Source organism: Panthera uncia (genome assembly GCF_023721935.1).
Source record: "Panthera uncia isolate 11264 chromosome C1 unlocalized genomic scaffold, Puncia_PCG_1.0 HiC_scaffold_3, whole genome shotgun sequence".
NCBI lineage: Eukaryota > Metazoa > Chordata > Mammalia > Carnivora > Felidae > Panthera > Panthera uncia.
This window is the reverse complement of record NW_026057584.1, coordinates 54,783,167-54,804,623: the sequence shown is the minus strand read 5'-3', so window position 1 is coordinate 54,804,623 and position 21,457 is coordinate 54,783,167. Positions and strand designations below refer to the sequence as shown.

Genomic DNA, 21,457 nt, shown 5'->3' with positions numbered 1-21,457 from the left:
CCGGCCAGCCCGCGCGCTCGTCCGCCCGCCCGCCCGCCTGCCGGAGCCGCCTCCCGCCGCCGCCGCCGCCGCCGCCGCTGCCGCCGCAGACTCGGCGGCGCCGCTGCTTTTCCTCCAGGTAGGTGTCCTGGCGCAGGGGGACCCCGGGAGCCGCCACAGCGGTGCCCGCACCGCGGCCCGGGGGCATTGTGCGCGTCCGGAGGGCCGAGGACTCGGAGGGACGCGCGGCTGGGCAGCCGGGCTTTGGGCCCTCGAGGCGTCGTCGCCCCCTGGGGGTTTCCCCGGCCGGCCGGTGGGCCCGGGCGGCGGGGGCGGCGATGCCTGTCCGGCCCTACGGCCAAGGTGGGAGGGGGTGTCTGGGTCAAGGTCCCCGTTCGCCGCCCTCCCTTCCCCCTCGTGGTTGGGGAATTCCGGCCGCCGGGCTCTCACGCCCGCATTCCTCCGCGCTGCCCGGCGCCCCCGCTCCCCCTCGATTGCCGGGGATTGAAGCTGGGGCCGGGAGAAGGACTGATGTAATTGTCAGCGGAGAACCGAACCCGCGCGGTGAGAGCGCCGGCGCCCGCGCCTGCTCCAGCTAACGCCTACGCCGCACCTCCCAGCGAATCCGGGCAGCCGAGAGGAGCGGCTGGGGAAGTTGTGCATTGGGTTTTATTGTGCGCGTGCACTGCGGACTGCCCTCGCGGGGCACCCCTGTCCACCCGCTGCTGGCTCCCCTGCAGCCTTCCCTGCAGCCTTGGTCCACACCTCCAGCCAGGGCCGAGACTGCCTTCCCTGGTTCAGACCGGGACAACGTTTGCATTGCAGTTAAGACGTGCTTCCCCTGCATCGAGCCGGGAGCTGCCCGCAGATCGTGTCGCCGGGGATGCTGGGGGAGGAGGGGTAGGGAGACCTGGGGAGGAAGCCGGGAAGAAGTAATGACACCAGCAGATTTTTCAAAAAGCCTCTACTGTTGTAGACACATTTGCGTGACACCTTTGAAGATGGTTTTGAAAGTTATGACCAGATCCTGATTTTGTGGCAATTCTGTGATATACCTGAACGGTAGCTTAAACATACAGACCTAAAGCTGGGGAAAGCATTACATAATGGACATGAAGCAAATGACACGAAACTAAGTGAACCCACTGGGTTGCCAGATTATTTCTTTCTCCAAGACGCAAAGTCCTATAGGTTGTTTCCTCCATATGAATTTTCTTTTTTTAAATCGCTGGACTAGTTTTGGCAAATTGTTATATTCACTTTTGTTTTGTCTTGTTTTTCCTAAACAACAAAATCATTTTTTCTTGGACATCTTTTCTTAATTAAAAAATAAATTGCCTGCCAGCGGCTAGTTGTAGATCACAGAGCTGATTAATAAATGCAGTCTTTCTTCAAAGGTGAAATTTAAAAACATCCCGTCTTCATATCATTAACTTTGTTTTTCTCTTGGTTGTGATTTTTCCTCCCTCCTCCCCTCCCATTTGTTTTTTTGGAAGCATTTCTACAGTTTTGGGTACTGCAGGCTCACAGTGTTGATAGTCCTCACCAAAGCTACAGCATTGCAGATACAAAGACTAATAATAAATGAAACGGGAGACCTCGCAGTAACTCAGAGTGAGCAGAGTTCCCAAGGTCGGAGGGAAGCTGCAGTGTAGCTCCCCTCTAATCACCTATGGAGACTCTGCATAGTCCTCCTTGAGTTAGAAGGAAGGCCCTGATTGGTGGAATAGTATTCCAGTTATTCTTTTACCCCGGGATTTCCTGTGTTTCCCCCTAAGAAGTAATTTTTTTTTCCCCTCAGAGTGGAAACAAAATATTTTCTAATGAAAATCTTTGCTTTTAGAAAAACCTAAAAATCCAGTTTTTGCCCATATTTTCAGCTTTGATGTTGATTGGCTCAGTTGTGCATTCATTGGCTGGATTCCTCTTGGGATGTCTCAGTTTCAAATCATGGTGGTTCATCAGATGTCTCTTGGTATAGTGTCCTGTGATTCTGCCGAACTTTTGCAGGATCTCATAAGTTTTCTTGTCCCTGGATTGCTTTAACCTTATGTTACCTTACTCCAAGAAGAAAGGTGAAGTCCTTCTAAGATGAAATATGTGTGGTTGGAGATCTGTAGTACCATTGCAGAAATAGAATTAAGTTAATGCATAAGTAGGTAAAAGTTTTATGTGACTTTATTCATGAATCTACTGGATGAGGGAGAAGATTTAAATTTCATTAAAATGCCTTGTTTAGGTAGCATTCAGTAATCATTCAATGGATAATAACTTATTGAGCATCTACCTGTTCAAGACATTGGTGTAGGCAATGTGGGAAATACACATGAGAAGTAAAGATGACTCTGCCTTCAAGAATTTGTAGACTAGTTTCTGCAGATAAGTCATGAATTCTCAAAAGAGAGATTTTTTTTTAACTGCAAAGGTTAAGTAATAATTATAATACTTTTTTTTTTATTTTGTTTTTAATCTTCCAAAAAAGGTCTCATACTACCCATTGACTTCTGGGAATTTTTTTCCATTGAACATATTGTCACCAAGATTCATCCATGTTGTATACAGCTGTAGTTCATTCACTTTCATTGCTGCACATTATTCCATTATGTGTCTATAGTAATGTTTCCCTGTTCTGCCAATGGCCTTTTTTTGTTTCTACTTAAAAAAAAAATTGCTAGGTGTGCTGCTCTGATCATTCATGTTTCCCGGGGCACAGTGCAAGTGTTTCTTTTGGGTAAATACCACCGTACAGAATTGCTGATTTGTAGGACGTGTGAGTTCAACTTACTAGACATTGCCAAATTATTTCCCAAAATTGTTATACTAATTTACACAAGCCAGGGAAATAAGCAAACACAAATCATCAAATAAAAACAAGCATTTATATATGTGTATGTGTTGAAATGCATGTTAGTTACTTAGTTTGTTTGTTTTAAAGCAAGAGCATGATAAACTTAAAACCTAGGATAGCAGTTGTCTTCTGGGAGGACCAGGCAGATGTCATGAGGAGGAACACACAGATGGATATAAGTTATTGGTAATGATCTAGTAGTTAGAGTTGGTGGTAAGTTCTTAAGTGATCATTATATTTAAAAAAAAAAGGGGGGGGTCATGCATAGATCAGTAATAGCTTAAAATTCTAAGGAAAAAGAAAATAAGGACAATATAGAATTAACACAAGGCAGAACAGGCTACTGTACTAAAAGACCCACAAGATGTCAGCTGAGGGACAAGGAAGCAGTCCCTGTGCATAGGCATGTATTGCATAGAGTTCACAGCAGAGGCTTACAGGGAAGATGAGCAGGAAGTGGCCTTGCTGAGAAGAGGAACTTCAGCCATCTTGGACAGAGGAAATGAACACAAGTGGAAACAGCCATGGGAAATTTTCCAACAGTGAACCACTCAAAGAGTTTATTAAAAAGTCTGGAAAACTGATAGATTGGGAGGTGGGGGTGGGAGGGGGAGAGATTCAGGCAGGATACTGGCTAGGAATACCTGGCTGATTGAGATGCGAGTTCTCCACTTGGTGAGAACTAAAAGGAAAGAATGGATTTTAAAAGACACTGGGAGGAGAATCCACGACTTAAGATCCTAAATAAGAAGAGGAGGAAGGAGTCAAAGATGTTTCACTATAATTAAAAGAAATAGAGAAGTTGTGGTAGGAGATTTTAATAGGATTTAGACGCGTCAAGTGTGGGGTAATAGATATTCAAGCTCATGTTTGAAAATGTGGGCATGGAGCTGGTGGGCAGTTAGGACACTCACAGCGAAGAATGTGATTTTCTAATGATGTATCTGTTGCACGTGGAAGATTATCTGAGAGGGAAGAGTACATAAAATTCATCTGTGTAATTTTTTATTTACTTGTGTAAAGGAGGTTACGGATTAATGGTTTAAGGTGTGAAGAAGATGTTTTGGCATTGGCAGTGAGTAGGGTTCATGGAATTGAGAGTGTACTGGCATCACAACCACAAGGGTTGAAATCAAATCTTTCTGGACAGTTTACTAGTTGTATGTAATTTGGGGGGAAAACCCCCCTGATCTTCAGTTATGGCACATCTAAAATGAAGATACTAATGGCCACTTCCCATGGGTGCAGGGAACAAGATGTGATTGAGGGACTAGAGTCTTTAGGGCTAATGTTTGCTTTCATGCTATTTGCCATCTAATGTTGGAAAGTAATGGCGCATGCGTTTATATTCTCTGATATATACTCCATTGAAAAAGATAAAGGGTTTCAATCTTTTAGGTTCTCTTCATTATAATAAAGAGTTGCTTGTGCCCTCCTGTGGGGACAGGATAAGGCTTTTTATTTCTAGGGCTATTCTGGGATAATATATAGTGTCACTTTGATTGAATACCATTTTAGCTGGCATTTTAATTTGTCAATATTATGATAGGTATTCAGCATTTTCTCATCATATTTTAAAATTCCTTTTCTGATTTTACATATATTTCTTGATGTCTTCTCATCCTCTCTAACGTTATTTTCTCACTGATTTCGCACCAGCTGATACAATGATTAGTGGCTGTATAGTTTTCTCCAAGGCAATCTAGTCCTCAATTGCCTTTCCTTGGCATAGTGATTTGGAGAACATCTTGACATCTTGCTGGTGGTTCCAACAGCAGTTGAATGGAAATGTGGCAGTATCTTAAAGAAAAAAAGAAAAAGGAAAAGATAGACCTTCCAAAGGAAAAAGGTTGTTGCTTACCATTATAGTCAGAAATTATCTAAAAGCTCCTAAGAGAGTAAAGGACTCTCTCTCTACTCTCTCATGTGAATGATTAGTCACATTCCTTGCTTCAGCTACACCTTCCCCACATCGCCTCAATAGATATAAATATTTAATGATTTGAAAACCAGGGTGGACTTAGTAGCTTTGGTCAAAACAATGAGCTAAAATTAATTGTAGGGATAACTGACATGATACACATCTCAGTTAGTGAAATTGGCATGGTTTCTGGCATGGTTCTGAGTTTCCAAGAACTTTGGAGGCAGTTTTGCATCCATCCATTCAGTTACCAAACCCTGAGCTGATCACTTTCACAGAGAAGTGACCAGAGTCTGTGGGTCTTATGTGAAGGTGACATGGGCCATCAAGTGCCTTTCTTCTTCATTCACGTAGCCTTTACTGAGCACCTACTATGTACCAGACACCATATTAAGTGTTGGGTCGTAAACCTTTCTGCCCTCAGGGACCTACCCAAAACAGAATCTACCAAAAACAAGTCACTATTGAATATGTATGCATGTGTGTGGGGTGGATCTGGCTTTGGTTTTAGAATTTGCATGAAGTATCTATTTTTTCTTTTGTTCCTTAAACTTTTTCCAGATTTATGTTTAGACCTCCTTGAATTGAGAGTGCTATGGGGAAAAAAAATGCAGTGCCTGCAAAGAACAGTTACTTTAAATGTACTTCTGTTTTATCGGCTTTTTAAAGCAGAAGGTTTTAAACTCATTGTAAGACCTTTTGTCATGGACACTTAAATGTTGTCAAACAGGAGAAAGGGATCAGGAAAGGGAGAGCTGGGTGAGTGAAGTCAGATTTGTAACGAATGGAGTGTGTCCTAGTGCTGAATTGGTTTTTAAAGGGAAAAATAGAAAATAGACAAATACGAATGTCTATTAAAAGATCCAACATAGTATTATAGGGAATTGAATATACTGAATCATGGTGGTCTCAAGATGATGTTCCTGTTGAGTTATATGAACCCTTTCTCTTTGAGTTTATGTCGCTTACTTGGTACAGTAGTGTAGTTTTTTTTTTTTTTTAATTTTTTTTTAACGTTTATTTATTTTTGAGATGGAGAGAGACAGAGCATGAACAGGGGAGGGGCAGAGAGAGAGGGAGACACAGGATCTGAAACAGGCTCCAGGCTCTGAGCTGTCAGCACAGAACCCGACGCGGGATTCGAACTCACGGTCCGTGAGATCATGACCTGAGCCGGAGTCAGACACCAACCGACTGAACCACCCAGGCGCCCCAGTAGTGTAGTTTTTAAGATCAGTCCTTTTTTTTTTTTTTTTTTTTGAAAGTTTATCTCTGTTTCTTAGTAATCTCTAACCCCAACCTGGGGCTTGAACTCATGACCCTGAGATCAAGAGTCACATGCTCTTTCGACTGAGCCAGCCAGGTGCCCCTTAGTATAGTTTTTATACTAGAATAAATTATAATGTAAATGTTAAATATCTGTAAACTGTAAGGATTACATTAACTAAAGAAAGCAGAACAATCCGATGACTCTTTCTGCTACTGCTTTGGCAGTTTATGAAAGTAAAACCTACCCTTTGTGATGGTATTCCATCTAACAAGGCCAGTGTCTCCAAATCTGCAGTAAGCTGTCAAACAGCAGAGCTAGAGAGGAGGCCAAGCCAAGTAGCTGAATATCCAGGACTATCTAAGGGAAAATTGGGTTAGAGAGAGTGTTAAGTAGGTGACTAAGTTCTTAAACTTCAAATAAGTTTAAATAAGTAAATATGTAAACAAGTTTACGTAAAAGTAAGTTTAAATAAGTACCTTAAAATTTTTTTTTAATGTTTATATTTATTTTTGACAGAGAGAGAGAGAGAGAGAGAGAGAGACAGAGCATGAGCAGGAGAGGGGCAGAGAGAGAGAGGGAGACACAGAATCCGAAGCAGGCTCCAGGCTCTGAGCTGTCAGCACAAAGCCCGACACAGGGCTCAAACCCACAGACCACGTGATCATGACCCAAGCCAAAGTCGGACGCTCAACTGACTGAGCCACCCAGGCGCCCCTAAATAAGTACCTTTAAATAAGATACTGGCAGATTGTACTTTGAATGTGTTTCACCAGTGTTGACGCTAGGTGCAAAAAATTCATGATTAATACACCAAGAATTATCTTCTGCTTTAGAGACGATGGATTATATTTTTCTCTACTCAAGAAAACCTATATATGAATTTATACATGAAGAAAATACTCAGGCACTAGAAATACTTATCTTTGCTTGATGTGTTGCTGCTTGAATGACCTTCATATTGATTCATAAGATGTTAGAGCTGAAAGAGGTTTAAGAGATCTTCTACTCTGGGGGCACCTGGGTGGCTCAGGTGGTTGAGTGTTCAACTTTGGCTCACGTCATGATCTCACAGTTTGTGAGTTCAAGCCCTGCAATGGGCTCACTGCTGTCAGCACAGAGCCTGCTTCAGGTCTTCTGTCCCCCTCTCTTCCCCTTCCCTGTTTGTGCTCTCTCTCAAAAATAAATAAATCTTAAAACAAACAAAAAACATCTTCTTTTCCAGCCTCTCCTGTTTTCCAGGTGGATAACCTGAGGCTTAGAGATTTGCCCAGTGAGGTGCAAGCCCCGTGTGCAAATATAGCTAGAAAATAATGTGCCAAAGAATTTGCTTCTGTTGGGGATAACAGGAAATAATGCTCTTCCCTAAATTATGGGTAAATGAATGAGAAAATGAACCCATAGCAACCTCTCCAGTGGAATTTTAATCCTCTTTTGCATCATTCTCCTTCTTGAATGTCTGGTATAGAAAGTGAAATCATACATATATCCATTTTTAATTTTGGGGGGGTGGGTTTAGAAAAAAGACTTTGTTCTGAGGGTATGATGAGAAGAATGAACACTACAAATATCATTATTCAAAAATTTTGGCTGTTTGCTATTTTGATACTCATAGCTTTGTCTTTTAACTCCATGGACAGGAAAGGATAGAGAAAAATTAAATTATCCAGTGCTGTGTACTTTTCTATCTCTTTTCCTTTGTCATTCTCTTTCCATATGCTAATATAAGAGACAATCAACGTGTGGAGGGAATGGAGTCAGGAATAGAACATTAACTTCTACTTTTTGATCTTGCATCATATCGAGGCAGTTCTCACCATAGATCTTGAGACAGACCTACCCACCTTTTGAAAAGAGTGTGGAAGTAGAAGGGAGAACAACAGCAGTGTATTTTTAGAACCTTTTTTTTTTTTTTCAAAAGTCAAACCTAAAATAAACCTGGCCTCAATTTTTAGCCATAGGTTTATTTTACATCTCCTATACAGTACCTAAGTTTTATCCTAATTTGAACAAGTTACTTTGATTTTTTGTATATTATACAACGTTGCTATAAGTAACAAACTATTATCAATGACTAAAGTTTCAAGAATAAAGTATCTAAAGGAACGCTAAAAATTAAAAAAAATTGTTTCATGTCATTTCTAGAGATGAAGTCTGATTTTTTTTATTTTAAATTAAGATAACATTTTTGCTTTCTGTTTATCTGTAGCAGCTAGACAATCTTTTGCATATTCGCACCCCATCAGGCAACAATCTGAGCAGTTTTTGTTGTATAATTTTCCTAGAATAGAAAAAGCAGCACAGTTTGAATGGCATGTTGATTATGAAAAGACATTAATGAAATTCTTTTTGATCTCAGTAAACTTCAAATGGAAGCAAGAACTATAAAAAGAGTGTGAGCTCCAAGGTAGGCCAAGCAAATGTAGGGTTCACGTGAAACTCGGTGAAGAAAGTGAGAGAGCGGCAAGCAAGGTCTGAAAGAGCTCAGGGTGATGGAGGAGGAAGGTCAGGGAGAGAAGGACATGGGTATTCTATCCCAGCTTGTCTTATAGTCTCATTTCAGTCCCAGCTGATGGAAATCAGATACAAGGGAAGATATCTGCCTCTACACTTAACAAAAAAATCAACTTCGAACTATCTTGAAGAATGCAGAATAAGTAAGATAAATGGTGATAAATTAAATTCCATTTAAGGAAAAATATTATCTGTACAGAGAGAAGATAAACATGACCACATGAGAAAGAAACTGTATCATGTCACAGACAAGGCTTAATTCCTCAATATCCAAAGAGCTCCTATAGATCAACAAGAAAAATAACTGTTAATCTAACAGGAAAGGGGGCAAAGGAACAAACAAATAGTTCACAGAAAAGGAATTACGAATGGTGCTTAAAAAGATGAAATTAACTCATGATAAGAGAAATGCAACTTTAAACTATTTAACCTATTAAGTTGGCAAAGATCTTTGATGTTTATTAATCCCTTATGGTGGCAAGGCTTTAGGGAAGCTGAAAGGCTCATATGCTGTTGATAGGGGTACAAAATGGTACAGCATCTGTGGATACCAAAATTAAAAACTCACCTACCTTCTCATCCTGGAAAATCTAAGAAATTTTTTTTGTTCCTTTTTTATTTTATATTTTTAATTCATTTTTATTTTTTAAGCATTTATTTTTTTATTTTATTTTTTAAATTTACATCCAAGTTAGTTAGCATATAGTGCAACAATGATTTCAGGAGTAGATTCCTTAATGCCCCTTACCCATTTAGCCCATCCCCCCTCCCACAACCCCTCCAGTAACCCTGTTTGTTCTCCATATTTAAGAGTCTTTTATGTTTTGTCCTCCTCCCTGTTTTTATATTATTTTTGCTTCCCTTCCCTTGTGTTCATCTGTTCTGTGTCTTAAAGTCCTCATAGGAGTGAAGTCATATGATATTTGTCTTTCTCTGACTGACTAATAAGAAATTTTTCTATAGTTCTACTTGTACATCCGAAACAAATTTGCACAAAGATGTCCATTGCAACATTGTCTGTAATGGCAAAAGACTTAGAGAAAGCTACATATCTATTCATATGGGATTGGTTAAAAAATTATGAGCAGAAACAAAACTAAGTAGCTGTTAAAAAGAGTGAGATTATTTTATATTTGCTGATATGGAATGATCTCTAAGATATAATAAGGGAACAAATCAAGGTACAGAGTGGTATATGGCCATTGGTATTAAATATGAGTTTATAAATATGTGTTTATGTGTAAAGACTATGTCTCGGGCACTGGGGTGACTCAGTTGGTTAAGTGTCTGACTTTGGCTCAGGTCCTGATCTCACAGCTTGTGAGTTCAAGCCCCACATCGGTCTCTGTGCTGACAGCTCAGAGCCTGGAGCCTGCTTCGGATTCTGTGTCTCCCTCTCCCTACCCCTTCCCTGCTTGCACTCTCTCAAAAATGAATAAATGTTAAAAAAAAAATTTTTTTTTGAAAAAGACTGTCTCTGGAAGATGACACAAGGAATTGCTAACAGTGATTGACTCTGGGGAAGAAAATTGGACGGTTGGGTGGGGATGGAAGGACACTTACTTAGGACACTTATTTAGTATATCCCTTACTTTTGAATTTTTAAGCATATGAACATATTATCTATTCAAACCAAGTTAATTTTAATACTTCTTTAAGAGGTGAAAACTTCGGTTATAAGATATTTCAGTCATGGGGATGTAATGTACAGCATAGGGCATATAGTTACTAATATTGTAACAGCTTTGTATGGTGACAGAAGGTAACTAGACTAATAAGTGGGATCATTTCATAATGTATAAAAATGTCAGATCATATGATGTACACTTAAAATGAATAGTATATTGTCTGTCCGTTATATTTCAATAAAAAAAGTCTTGAGGATCAGTTCTACTGATCAAGAATGTTGAGTAGTTATAACCAATAGCATTGCTTTGGAAATGTGGGGCCCATTCTGGACTGAATGAACATGGTAGTTGCCGTGAAGACTCACCCTTACTACTACTCTGACAGGCTACAGTCCAAAGAGGAGGGAAATCACAAGTTGCCCTTTGGGACAGAGTTGTCATGCATCGGTTTGCTTGGTGTCCCTGGTCTTGCCACTGGGCTCCCAGCTAACTGTTCTCACTGGGAGGGAGACCCAAGGAACACTGATTAGGAACAGGGTGCAGATGAGAGTTCAGAGAGAGGAGACATTGAAGAAGATGGTGGCAGAAACCTGAGGCGGCAAGAATGCAGACATGGTGATGGTATTAATTGCTACTCTGACTCCCTCAGAGGTGGTTTACAGTGGTAGTACAGAGAAAAATGTTACGTTACGGGTCGCAGCCATTTTTCCTGAGGTGTGATGCGGTGTCTAGGAATATGCGTTTTTATTTTTTTAAGTTTATTTGAGAGAAAGGGAAAAAGGGGGGAGGGGCAGACAGAGGGAGAGAGAGAATCTCACGCAGACTCTGCACTGTCAGTGTGGAGTCTGATGCAAGACTTGAACCCACGAACTGTGAGATCATGACCTGAGCCGAAACCAAGAGTCGGATGCTCACCCGATTGAGCCACCCAGGCGCCCCAGAATATGCATTTTTTTAAAGTGCCCTTGGTTTTGGGAGCTTGTTCTAAGAATCGCTGGTCTCTTCCACCCTCCTTGTTGTATAGATAAGACTCTCCCCTTCATACCTTGAAATATCCATTCCTCGGAATATTTTTATAACTTCTAAAACCTTTTCTGGTGCTCTACTGTTAAACACATTCTTTCTCCAGTGGGATTGTTTCATCATGCCTTTGCCATCTTAGAGCCCACAAAGGGATGCTGAATATTGAGGTAGAGATTAGTAAGACGGAGAAAGCCAAGGTAGCAACTGAATAGTTAGTGGGTCATAGCTTTGGGAGGAACAATAATATGCCGATATGAATTTAATAAGCAATGATATGAATAGTTATGAGTTATACTAAAGGAAAGGAAAACTTTGGTGATGATTGTAGGAATCATGTTGCAAAATACTTTTTCTAAAAATTGTTACAATCCTTTTTAATTATCATTATTATGGTTCTTTGAAAATTAGTTTGTTAAGTAAGTAGAAAATCTGATTTCTAATCAACGTGGGGTAAAGCAGCCCTCAGTCCCCTAGGTCAGCCCATCTCTGGCAGTTGCAAGGATGCTGCCCTTCCCTCTCCCCACCCAGTGGCATTTTGTCTCTTCTCAGCTTCCGTCACCGGCTCTTGCCCTTGCCACACGCAGGTCTCTCTCTCCCATCACTTCCTTCTTGCCCCTTCTTACCTTCTCATTCCTGAAACCCCACAGCAGTCACTGTCCCCTACAACTCAGAGGCTCCTTCTCGTTCCTGTTCCACCATGGGTCTTCCCTTTGGCCGCCCCTTGCGGATTTTGTCCTCCCAAGTAAAACAGGAGCTTCTTTTTTAGGGCCAGTTTATACTTGCTGAGAGTGTGGGAGGTGAATGATCATTTGGCATTCTTTAATCCTGTCATCTTTCTCAAGGTCATCAATTTATTTAACAGAATATTTCTTGATCACCTACTGTGTGCCAGGCTCTGCTTTGAAGTCAGAAAAGGCCTCTTCGCTCATGAGGCTGATGTTCTAATGAAGGAAGGCAGTCAGTAAAAGTAACTGAAAAATAAAAGACAGTCATTTGCCGTTTTAGATACCATTGAGAACTGTAAGGACAAGGAAAGTGATTGATGGGTCAGAGAGCAGTTAATAATGGTGGTGGGTATATTAGTTTCCTAGCCCTGTGTAATAAAGCACCAGGAACTGGGTGGCTTAAAACAGTAGAAATGTATTTTCTCAGTGCTAGATGCTAGAAGTCCAAAGTCAAGATGTGTCTCTCCTTGTCTCCTCTACCTTCTGGTGACCCCAGGTGTTCCTTGACTTGCTGTGGCGTAACTCAGTCTCTGCTTACCTTCTTCCCATGGCCTTCTCTGTGTTTGTGTGTCTCCTCTTTGAATAAGGACACTGGTCATGATGGATTAAGAGCTAATCCTACTCCAGTATGACCTCATCTTAACTACTTACACTGCAACAATTTTATTTCTGAATGAGGTCACATTCTGAGGTATGGGGGGGGGCGGTTAGGAATTTGGCATATCTTTTGGGGGGATACAATTCAATCCATAACAATGACTTATTTGGGTGAACTGTCCAGGCAGAAGGCCTTGCTAGGTGGAGACATTTGAGCTGGACTTGAAGGATGGGAAAGAGCAGGTTGTGCACAAATCTGGGTCCGGATCCTTTCCTGCCAGAGGGAACAGCAAGTGTGAGGACCCCGGGAATGAGCTTGTCGGAGTCTAGGCTGCATACTTTAGGTGTTACACTCTTTAAAAGGGTAAAAAGAGTGTCTGGTTTTGGCAGGCTACGTTTTTTAAAGTTTTGTTTGTTTGTTTGTTTTTGAGAGAAAGAGAGCACCCTGGGGATAGGCAGAGACAGAGGGAGAGAGAATCCCCAGCAGGCTCCGTGCTGTCAGTGGATGCAGAGCTGAACCCACAAACCATGAAATCATGACCTGAGCCGAAATCAAGAGTCAGACGTTTAACCAACAGCCACCCAGGTGCCCCTTGGCAGGTTACTTTTATGATTAGTCAATAGGATTTTACTTTTGAACACTCTTGGATGTTTTTACTTTTGGTGAGGCAAAGACTGAAACAATTTTTCTTTAAAAATTAACTGCTGAGAAATCAGACCTACAAGCAGTGGCTTATGTTATTTTAAGAATTTTGTTCATTAAAAGTTTGTTTTGCATTTTAATAATAGAATTCTCTACTATTTTTGGATTTATTAACCTAAAAGCTTTAAGTATAACATCTGGGAATTAAGCAGACTTTGTAGTAATGGAGATTATTTTCTAGAGGTAAATTAATTAGGGCTAAGTATAGCCTTTAAAAATCTAACATCATATATTAAATTGTCATTTTCAACAAGATTATAGCATTATTATAGTTGTCCTCTGTGACACTAATGCTAAGAACCATTAGTGTGATTTATGTTACATATTCATGAAAATTCTTAGTTTTCTTGAATTTAAAAATGGATTCAGAATACAGAAAAATCTATATGAAAATATAAATTTCCCAGGATACTCAAGAATATTCCGTGTTAGATTGGTAACATTCAGAAGTTAAGATGAGGTAACTTAAAATATTGCACTATTTAATGTAAAATTGGTACTATGATACTTGCATTAGTGTATTATATATGCATACTTTAGCCAGAACTTTGATGTGGTTAATACAGATATATTTGTTTATATTATAGAAAAAAATATGTTATTTATGAATAGCAAGCTTCTGTAAAAGTTCTAGATGGGTTCAAAAATGCTTATGTAAAATTAGATTGTTCTAGAGAGTGGCTGTTTAGGTAAGGCTTAGTGTTATAAGCACAGACTGGGGCCAAGGCTGCCTGGGTTCAAATCCTGGCTTGGCTTTGTCCAGTTGTGTGACTTTGAATAAAGTCGATTGGCTCTTCTTTGCTTTAGTTTCCTAAAATGGAAAATATAAAAATAGTGCCTAACACAGAGGATTGTTAGGAGGATAGAATGCGTGAATGCATATACATTTCTAAGAACAGGGTACATAGTAAGTGCTACGTAACACCATGTTAATGGAAAATTAACTACATTATTCATTAGTTAGAAACTTACTATGTAAAATGTAAATATAGTCATAATGTCTTTTATGCCTTGTTACAGATCAAAAGCTAATTTGAGAGAGATAAGAAAATTGCCAACAGTATTTCTAAGGCTCTGTTTTAATGTTATTAACCTGTTAAAAGTGTTTTATATGCTTACCCACGTAGTTACTGATAAAAACGACTATGTTCAAGAGGTTTTGTTAGGTCTAAAGGGAGAAATAAAGATGATTTAGCTGTCAATCCTGCTTTGAAGAACCTGCCCTTCCAATATGGGAGATAAGATATAACTTAGTATAATATCAAATGTAATGAGGTTAAGTGTCACGCTGAGAATGTGATTTAGTGCTGTGTGGTATCCCAGGAGGTTTTGTGGTTAAGAGGGGCATGGATAAAAGTTTAGGAACAGATGACATTTTTAGGGAGTGGGAAGACCAGAAGGAGAAGACTGGGGTAGAGGAGGAACAGATAGATGGATAGGCGAAAGACTGAGAGTCATGTCCCTGAGTCAAGACAGGGAAGAACTTTTAGGAAGAGAAATGGGCTATCACAAATATAACAGAAGACTCACAGAGAAGGAGGTTTAAAGAAAGGGCATGAAAAGCATTCCCTCCTCATCCTTCCTGGGGTCAGAGAGATTTGGTTGGGGATTTATTGACTTTTCTTGACAAAATAGCATATAATAGAATTTCTGGGACATGACATTAAACCAAAAGAAGCACCAAGTCAGATTAGATACATTTATTTATATTGATGTGATTCATATATAGTAAAATTTCTAGTTTGTTTGTTTGTTTGTTTCTTTCTTTCTTTCTTATTCTCTAATTCTCTAAAGGGCACTTTTAAGACTAGCTACCATTTGTTTAGCATTTTTTGTCTGGCAAGCATTCTCCTAAACATTTGAGATGATTATCCTCTTGTTTAAAGCCTTGCAGATGCTCTTGGAGTAGCTATTTTTACTTCCATCTTATGGATGAGGAAGCTGTGGTCCAGACAGGAGGTAACCAACTCACAGTCCACCTGCAGAAAGTGACCAAGGTAGAGTCAGACCTCTTTGGCTCTGAAGCCTGGGCTCTTAACCAATTTTAAATAATAATTGTTCAGTAGCTTCAAGGTGTTTTAGATGCAGAGCTGTGAAGACCCAACTTTTACTGATGACCACAGTGACCTTGTTGCTGTTCTTTTAATAAACCTGGATTAGTCCCACTCCGTGGCCTTGGCACTTGTTCTTTTTCTTCCTTTAGAGCACCTTTCCCCCCTGGACTCCTCCTCACCTCTCCCATGTCAGCTCGAATATCAGAGAGGCCCTCCCCAGCACTCCGCTGATGTCTGTTTATCACGCCCCCGTGCATCCCAGTCTGAGAACATCTTCCTTATATGTTTATTTGGTGGTTTTTTTTTTTGTCTCCTAACTTTCATTGTCTAGCTTAGTTATTGCTGTATTCCCAGAACCTAGTTCATGATGGGTGTTTAATATTTGTGGGATGAATGAGTACATGATAGCTCAAAGATACAGGATTTTATGTCATTCGTGAGATTCTGCAGGTTTGTGGAGATGTTAGAAATGTCAGTTTATGTCAGTGATTGTTCCTTTTCTATTTAACATGTCTTTTTTCAATAACTTTGAATTAAAAACTAGGTGACATTTTAAAGGAAAGTACTAAAACTTTCTGCCATATTTAAAGTGATGCAAGCTCATTGTAGAAAATTTTGCAAATACAGAAAAACATATTTAAAAATCACCTTTAAGACTGTTTGTAATGGCACCTGGGTAGCTCAGTTGGTTGAGCATCTGACTTTGGCTCAGGTCATGATCTCACAGTTCATGAGTTTGAGCCCCGTGTTAGACTCTGTGCTGCCAGCTCAGAGCCTGGAGCCTGCTTTGGATTCTGTGTCTCCTTCTCTCTCTGCGCCTCCCCTGCTCACACTCTCTTTCCCTCTCTCTCAAAAATAAATAAGCATTAAAAAATTTTTAAAAATACCGTTTCTGGGGGCACCTGGGTGGCTCAGTCGGTTAAGTGTCTGACTTCGGTTCAGGTCATGATCTCACAGTTAGTGAGTTCAAGCCCCACACCGGGCTCTGTGCTGACAACTTAGAGCCTGGAGCCGGCTTCGGATTCTGTGTGTGTCTGTCTCTCTGCCCCTCCCCCGCTCATGCTCTCTCTCTCCTTCAAAAATAAGTAAAAACATTAAAAAAAATTTTTTTTTAAAAATATCATTTCTGGAGACAAAATTTTAATGTTTGGATATATGTTTTTACTTCTTTACAAATTGCTTTCTTTAACTCAGCAATGAATCGTGATTATTTATCATCTCCATTCTTCTAAACTTAATTTTAAAAATAGACTTTACTTTTCTATAATAGAACAGTTTTGGGTTTAGAAACTTTTCTAAATAGAACAGTTTTGGGTTGACAGCAAAGCTGAGCACAAAGCATAGAGATTTCCCATATACCCCCTACCCCAAATAAGCCAAGCCTCCACTATCAACACCCTGTACCAGAGTGGTACATTTGTTAAAATGGATGAATCTACACTGACACATCATCGTCACCCAAAGTCCAGTTTTCAGTAAGGTTCATTCTTCGTGCTGTATATTCTGTGGATTTGGACAAATGTGTAGTGACATGTATTCACCATTATAGTTTCATACAGAGTAGTTTTACTGCCCCCAAGTCCTCTGTTCCACCTATTCATCCTTCCTCCTAACAACCCATAGCAACTTCTAATCCTTTCACTGTTTCAATAACTAAACTTAAAAATTTTTTTGTTTATTTATTCACTTTGAAAGAAGGGGAGAAGGGACAGAGAAGGAGAGAGAGAATCCTAAGCAGGCTCTGTGCTATCAGCACAGAGCCTGATGTGGGGCTGGAACCCACAAACAGTGAGATCATGACCTGAGCCAAAATCAAGAGTTGGATACTCTAGCTGAATGCCAGGAGCCCCTGGCTAAACTTAATTTTTAACACGTGCAGAATATTCCGTTTTATGCACGTGCCATGTTTTACTTATTCTAGTTGGGACAGCCAGGTGGTTTTTCTGCATTATAAATAACCTGATGAATGGCCTTGTACATAGATTTTTGTTTACAACTCTATTCCCTAAAATGGCCATATTGAGGATAAAAGGATGTGAACACTTTAAGGCCTTTGTTACATGTCCTCTAATAGCCCAGTCCTTCAGACACTTTTTAAAATCATTTTTCACTCCGGCTAAGAATGTATGAAAGGGCTTAGTAGAAAGAATTGTCCTATTAGCTGTGAAAACATAGACACAATAATAATAGCTGATGTTATGCAGTTCACTAGGTGCTAGCCTTTGTTTTAAGTGCTTTTCTTGAATTAACTATTAAATCCTCACAACAATGCTACTGGTTAGTATTATTATTAGCTCCATTTTAAAGATGAGAAAACTAATGCACAAAGGGGTTAAGTAACTTGCCGAAATGTTTTTCTTCACTGTAATGTAGGCCCTAAATCTCAGGTTATTGTGTCCAGTGTTCTGTGCTTTTCTGGCCCATAGTACACACTCTTCAAATGTCACCGAAGTATTCAGGATGGGAGTAGTAGCATCACAGACATATGAGAGCTGAAATGATCATAGTGAATTTAATTGGCTCTTGTTTTTCAGTTAATGGATAGTTACTCAACTAGAAATTTCCTTCAGATTTCGAACTTGTCTAACTCACTCGGCATTTAGTACAACATTGATGTTAAGTAACTATTATTTAATGACAGTCTATAATTTTTTAAAACTTTCTGAGAAGAGACTGGATGTAGCATATGTCCCTTGGTTGCTTTGCAGTCTTAACTCTGGCTTTGCTATTTTCAGTATATAAGTAAATGCTATCTGGCAAATAGTAAAATATGACTAGAATTACTATTTTTTGACCAAAATTATTAATCCCAATTGGTAATTAAAAGAAGGATAGGCAAAACCCTCACTTAAAAAATTTTTTTTTAAATGTTTATTTATTTTTGAGAGAGAGACAGAGTGTGAGCAGGGGAGGCTCAGAGAGAGAGGAGACACAGAATCCAAAGCAGGCTCCAGGCTCTGAGCTGTCAGCACAGAGCCTGACACAGGGCTCGAGCTCACGGACCGCGAGATCATGACCTGAGCTGAAGTTGGACGCTCAACTGACTGAACCACCCAGGCGCCCCCAAACCCTCACTTTTCTTAAAGCACATGAGAGTTGCCATGTGACAGCATGTAAAGGCAGCATTTTAATTTTTAAAATCACGGTGGAAATGCTGCATGAAATAAAAGAAAGATTCTTTTCCCTCCTTTCCACTGTTCTTCCTTGACCATTACCCCTTCCACACATTTCATATTTCTGTTGATTTGGTCCTGAGGATGCTTGATATTTGCTATATTTGCTGCTGAGTGCTTTTCAGGGTCTTTTTAGAAGAAGGCAGACTGGTTTATTGCCTAGGTTTGGGGCTGTATCCTATGGTTTCCTGGCTCACTGAGATATTGAGTCTTCAACCTTTCACTGCCTTTCAGTGAGTGCTGAGATGTCATGGGGAGCCTCAGTGGGACTGATAACCATTAAGGTTTTTTTTTTATTTTCACTTGGTAAATCCCCAAAACTAATGCTATTAAAGAGCTTTTCATAGAAACAGAAAGCTCCGTCTATTCATCTTTTTAGCTCCCATGTCACATAGCTTTGTACATAGTGGGCATTCAGTAAGTGTTGTTGAATATATAATTTTTGTTAATTGGTTCATATAAAATTATACTGTACATTGTTTGCTATTAGAAACACTAATTATGGGTTTATTCAATTTGTATTTATACTCTGATCTTTGAGAGCATTGAAGAAAAAGCTTCTAGAGTTTTTCCTTTAAACTTTAAAGGAAAACACGTATTTGGATAAAAAAGTGCCATACTTCTATTCTCAAATGTCCATTTATAGGGTAGCCAGCTGACAATTATTTGCTTCTCTGTGTAAGAAATATATAAGAAAATACTTTGAGAAAAATTCCTAATTGTTCTTTGTAAGCAGGCCACATATGTGAAGTGACAGGTTTAGGGATAATAGTTTTCAAAGCCAACAATAAAGTAAACAAAGGTTAGCATGCATTTCTTTCAGTTGAAGATGCTAGAGCTTTTTAATTGCTTCCTTTTGGTTTAAAACAGTCCATTTCACATTTCTTTGCAAAGCAGTAATGTATGAGTTAAATGAAAGTAAAGTTCTGTTTCTTGAGACACTTTAAAAAGCTATCCACAAATCTTTTTCCTTTCTCCTCTTCTGGCATAGATATGATGACTGTGTTTACAACAGGAAATTAGCAATCTCTTTTTGAGGGTGGTGATAGAACATTGACTTTGACAAGTTAGTTCACATCTGCCTCCAAGTTTTAGTTTAAAAATGCAACTTGGATGATAATATTGCATGTAAAAGTACTTTGTACCAGGATGTGTTGTGGGGAGAGGGAGTTACTTGGTAATTTTGTGTGGTTTTCCATGATTCCTTTGACTTTTCTTTCTAAAATGGATGGATTTTCTTTAGGAATTCCAGAAAACTTTTAGAAGAATGTTCCTAAAATTGTATGCCTCACATACATTATTATTTTTTGAGGATTAAAGTTAAATTCATCTCTCTGATTTGAAGATACTTAAGAGTCACGGTTAGTACTCTGTCTAAAGAAAATATTGATAGCAGTGTTGGGAGTTGGCAGGTGGTGGACAGCTGATTTTCATAAAATCAGAATGACAACTTGAGAGGGAAAGAATGACCATGCTTCAGAATAATGTTTTTGGGGGACTACTTTGAGACTCTTTTGTGACAGATGACCAAAGTATCTATCATTATATTTTCTTGTTGTCTAAATACCTAATATTTAACTAGGACATTAGCCTATCCAGCATTATCCAAATCGTAGAAAGGACCTTAGAAACTTCTGGTCTACCTCTCTCATTTTGTAGATGAGGAAACTGAGGTTCTGAGAGGTTCAGTGAAGTGTCCAAGCCAGTGTCAGTCTTACACTTATCATCAGACGTCTGGCTATTTTATCCAGACCTGGTGCAGGGCAGACATTAGGGATGGTTTGCAAATATGTATACATGTGGAGAAAGTGCTGATGGGACCAGTGGTATTCTTTTTCATCCTGAGAAGTCTGTCCGCTGATTAGGATTCATGGTTCTTCATCATCAGATATGAAGCTTTAAAATCAAGTCACATGGTAGGCATGCGTAGATCAATGGGTTTCCTATAGTTCTGGGGGCTGGAAGTCTGAGGCCAGGGTTCCAGCATATTCAGTTCTGGTGAGGTTTTTTTTCTGGGTTGTAGACATCTCATATCCTTACATGGCAGAAAGAGTTGTGGTTTTCCTCATGTTTCTTGTGCTTGGGGTGCATTGAGCTTCTTGGATCTGTGGGGTTTTAGCTTTCAAGAAGGTTTGACAAATTTACCCCATTATTTCTTCAAAGCTTTTTTTCTAGCTTTTCTTTACTCTCCTTTCCTGTGGGAGTCTGTATTTACCTGCATATTGGACTGCTTCAAGTTGTCTTACAGCTCACTGATGCTCTGTTCATTTTAAAAATTCTCTTTTCTCTCTGTTTCACTTTGGATAGTTACTATTGCTCTGTCTTCAAGTTTACTAATCTTTTCTTTGGTGATGTCTAAAGTATTGATCCCATTGAGTGTATTTTTCATCTCAGACCTTGTAGTTTTCATCTCTAGAATTGATAGTTGGGTCTTTTGAAATATCTTCCATATCTCTATTTAACTTTTTGAACATACAGAATACAATTATAGCTGTTTAGTGTCCTTGTCTGTTAATTCTAATATTTGTATCAACTCTGGGTTGAGATTGATTGATTTATGTCCTTATTATGAGTCATATTTTCCTGCTTCTTTGTGTCCCTGATGATTTTTCATTGGATGTCATATATTGTGAATTTTGTCTTGTTAGTGCTGAATCTTTTTGAATTCTTATGAATATTCTTCAACTTTGTTCTGTGATGCAGTTAATTTACTTGGAAATGGCTTGATTTTTTTAGGTCTTATTTTAAGATTTGTTAGGTAGGTCTAGAACAGTGCTTAATTTAGGGCTAATTATTCCCCAGAACTGGGTAAGATCCTTCTGTGTACTTTGTCTAGTGTCCCCTGAATTATAAGATTTTCTAGTGTGGCATGTGGGAGCAGGCATTGTTCTTGATTTGGTGTGAGTGCAAGCATAGCACTATAACCTCTAATCCTTTTTGATGTTTTTTTTTTTTCCTTCAAACCTCCTTAATTTCTTTACACCCATGAGCAAGACTCAGCTGAATTCTCGAGGAGAATTCTCTG

General features: G+C 39.5%; 1 protein-coding gene across 3 annotated transcripts in view; it reads left to right on the top strand.

Moving 5' to 3' along the window:
• Nucleotides 1-8: 8 nt before the first annotated feature.
• OSBPL6 (oxysterol binding protein like 6) overlaps nt 9-21,457 on the top strand; it is a 213,226-nt gene continuing 191,777 nt past the window's right edge. For all 3 annotated transcript variants that reach the window (XM_049615956.1, XM_049615958.1, XM_049615955.1), the window contains exon 1: nt 9-118. The gene's annotated coding sequence lies outside the window, so the exon portion shown is untranslated. The remainder of the gene's footprint in view (nt 119-21,457) is intronic.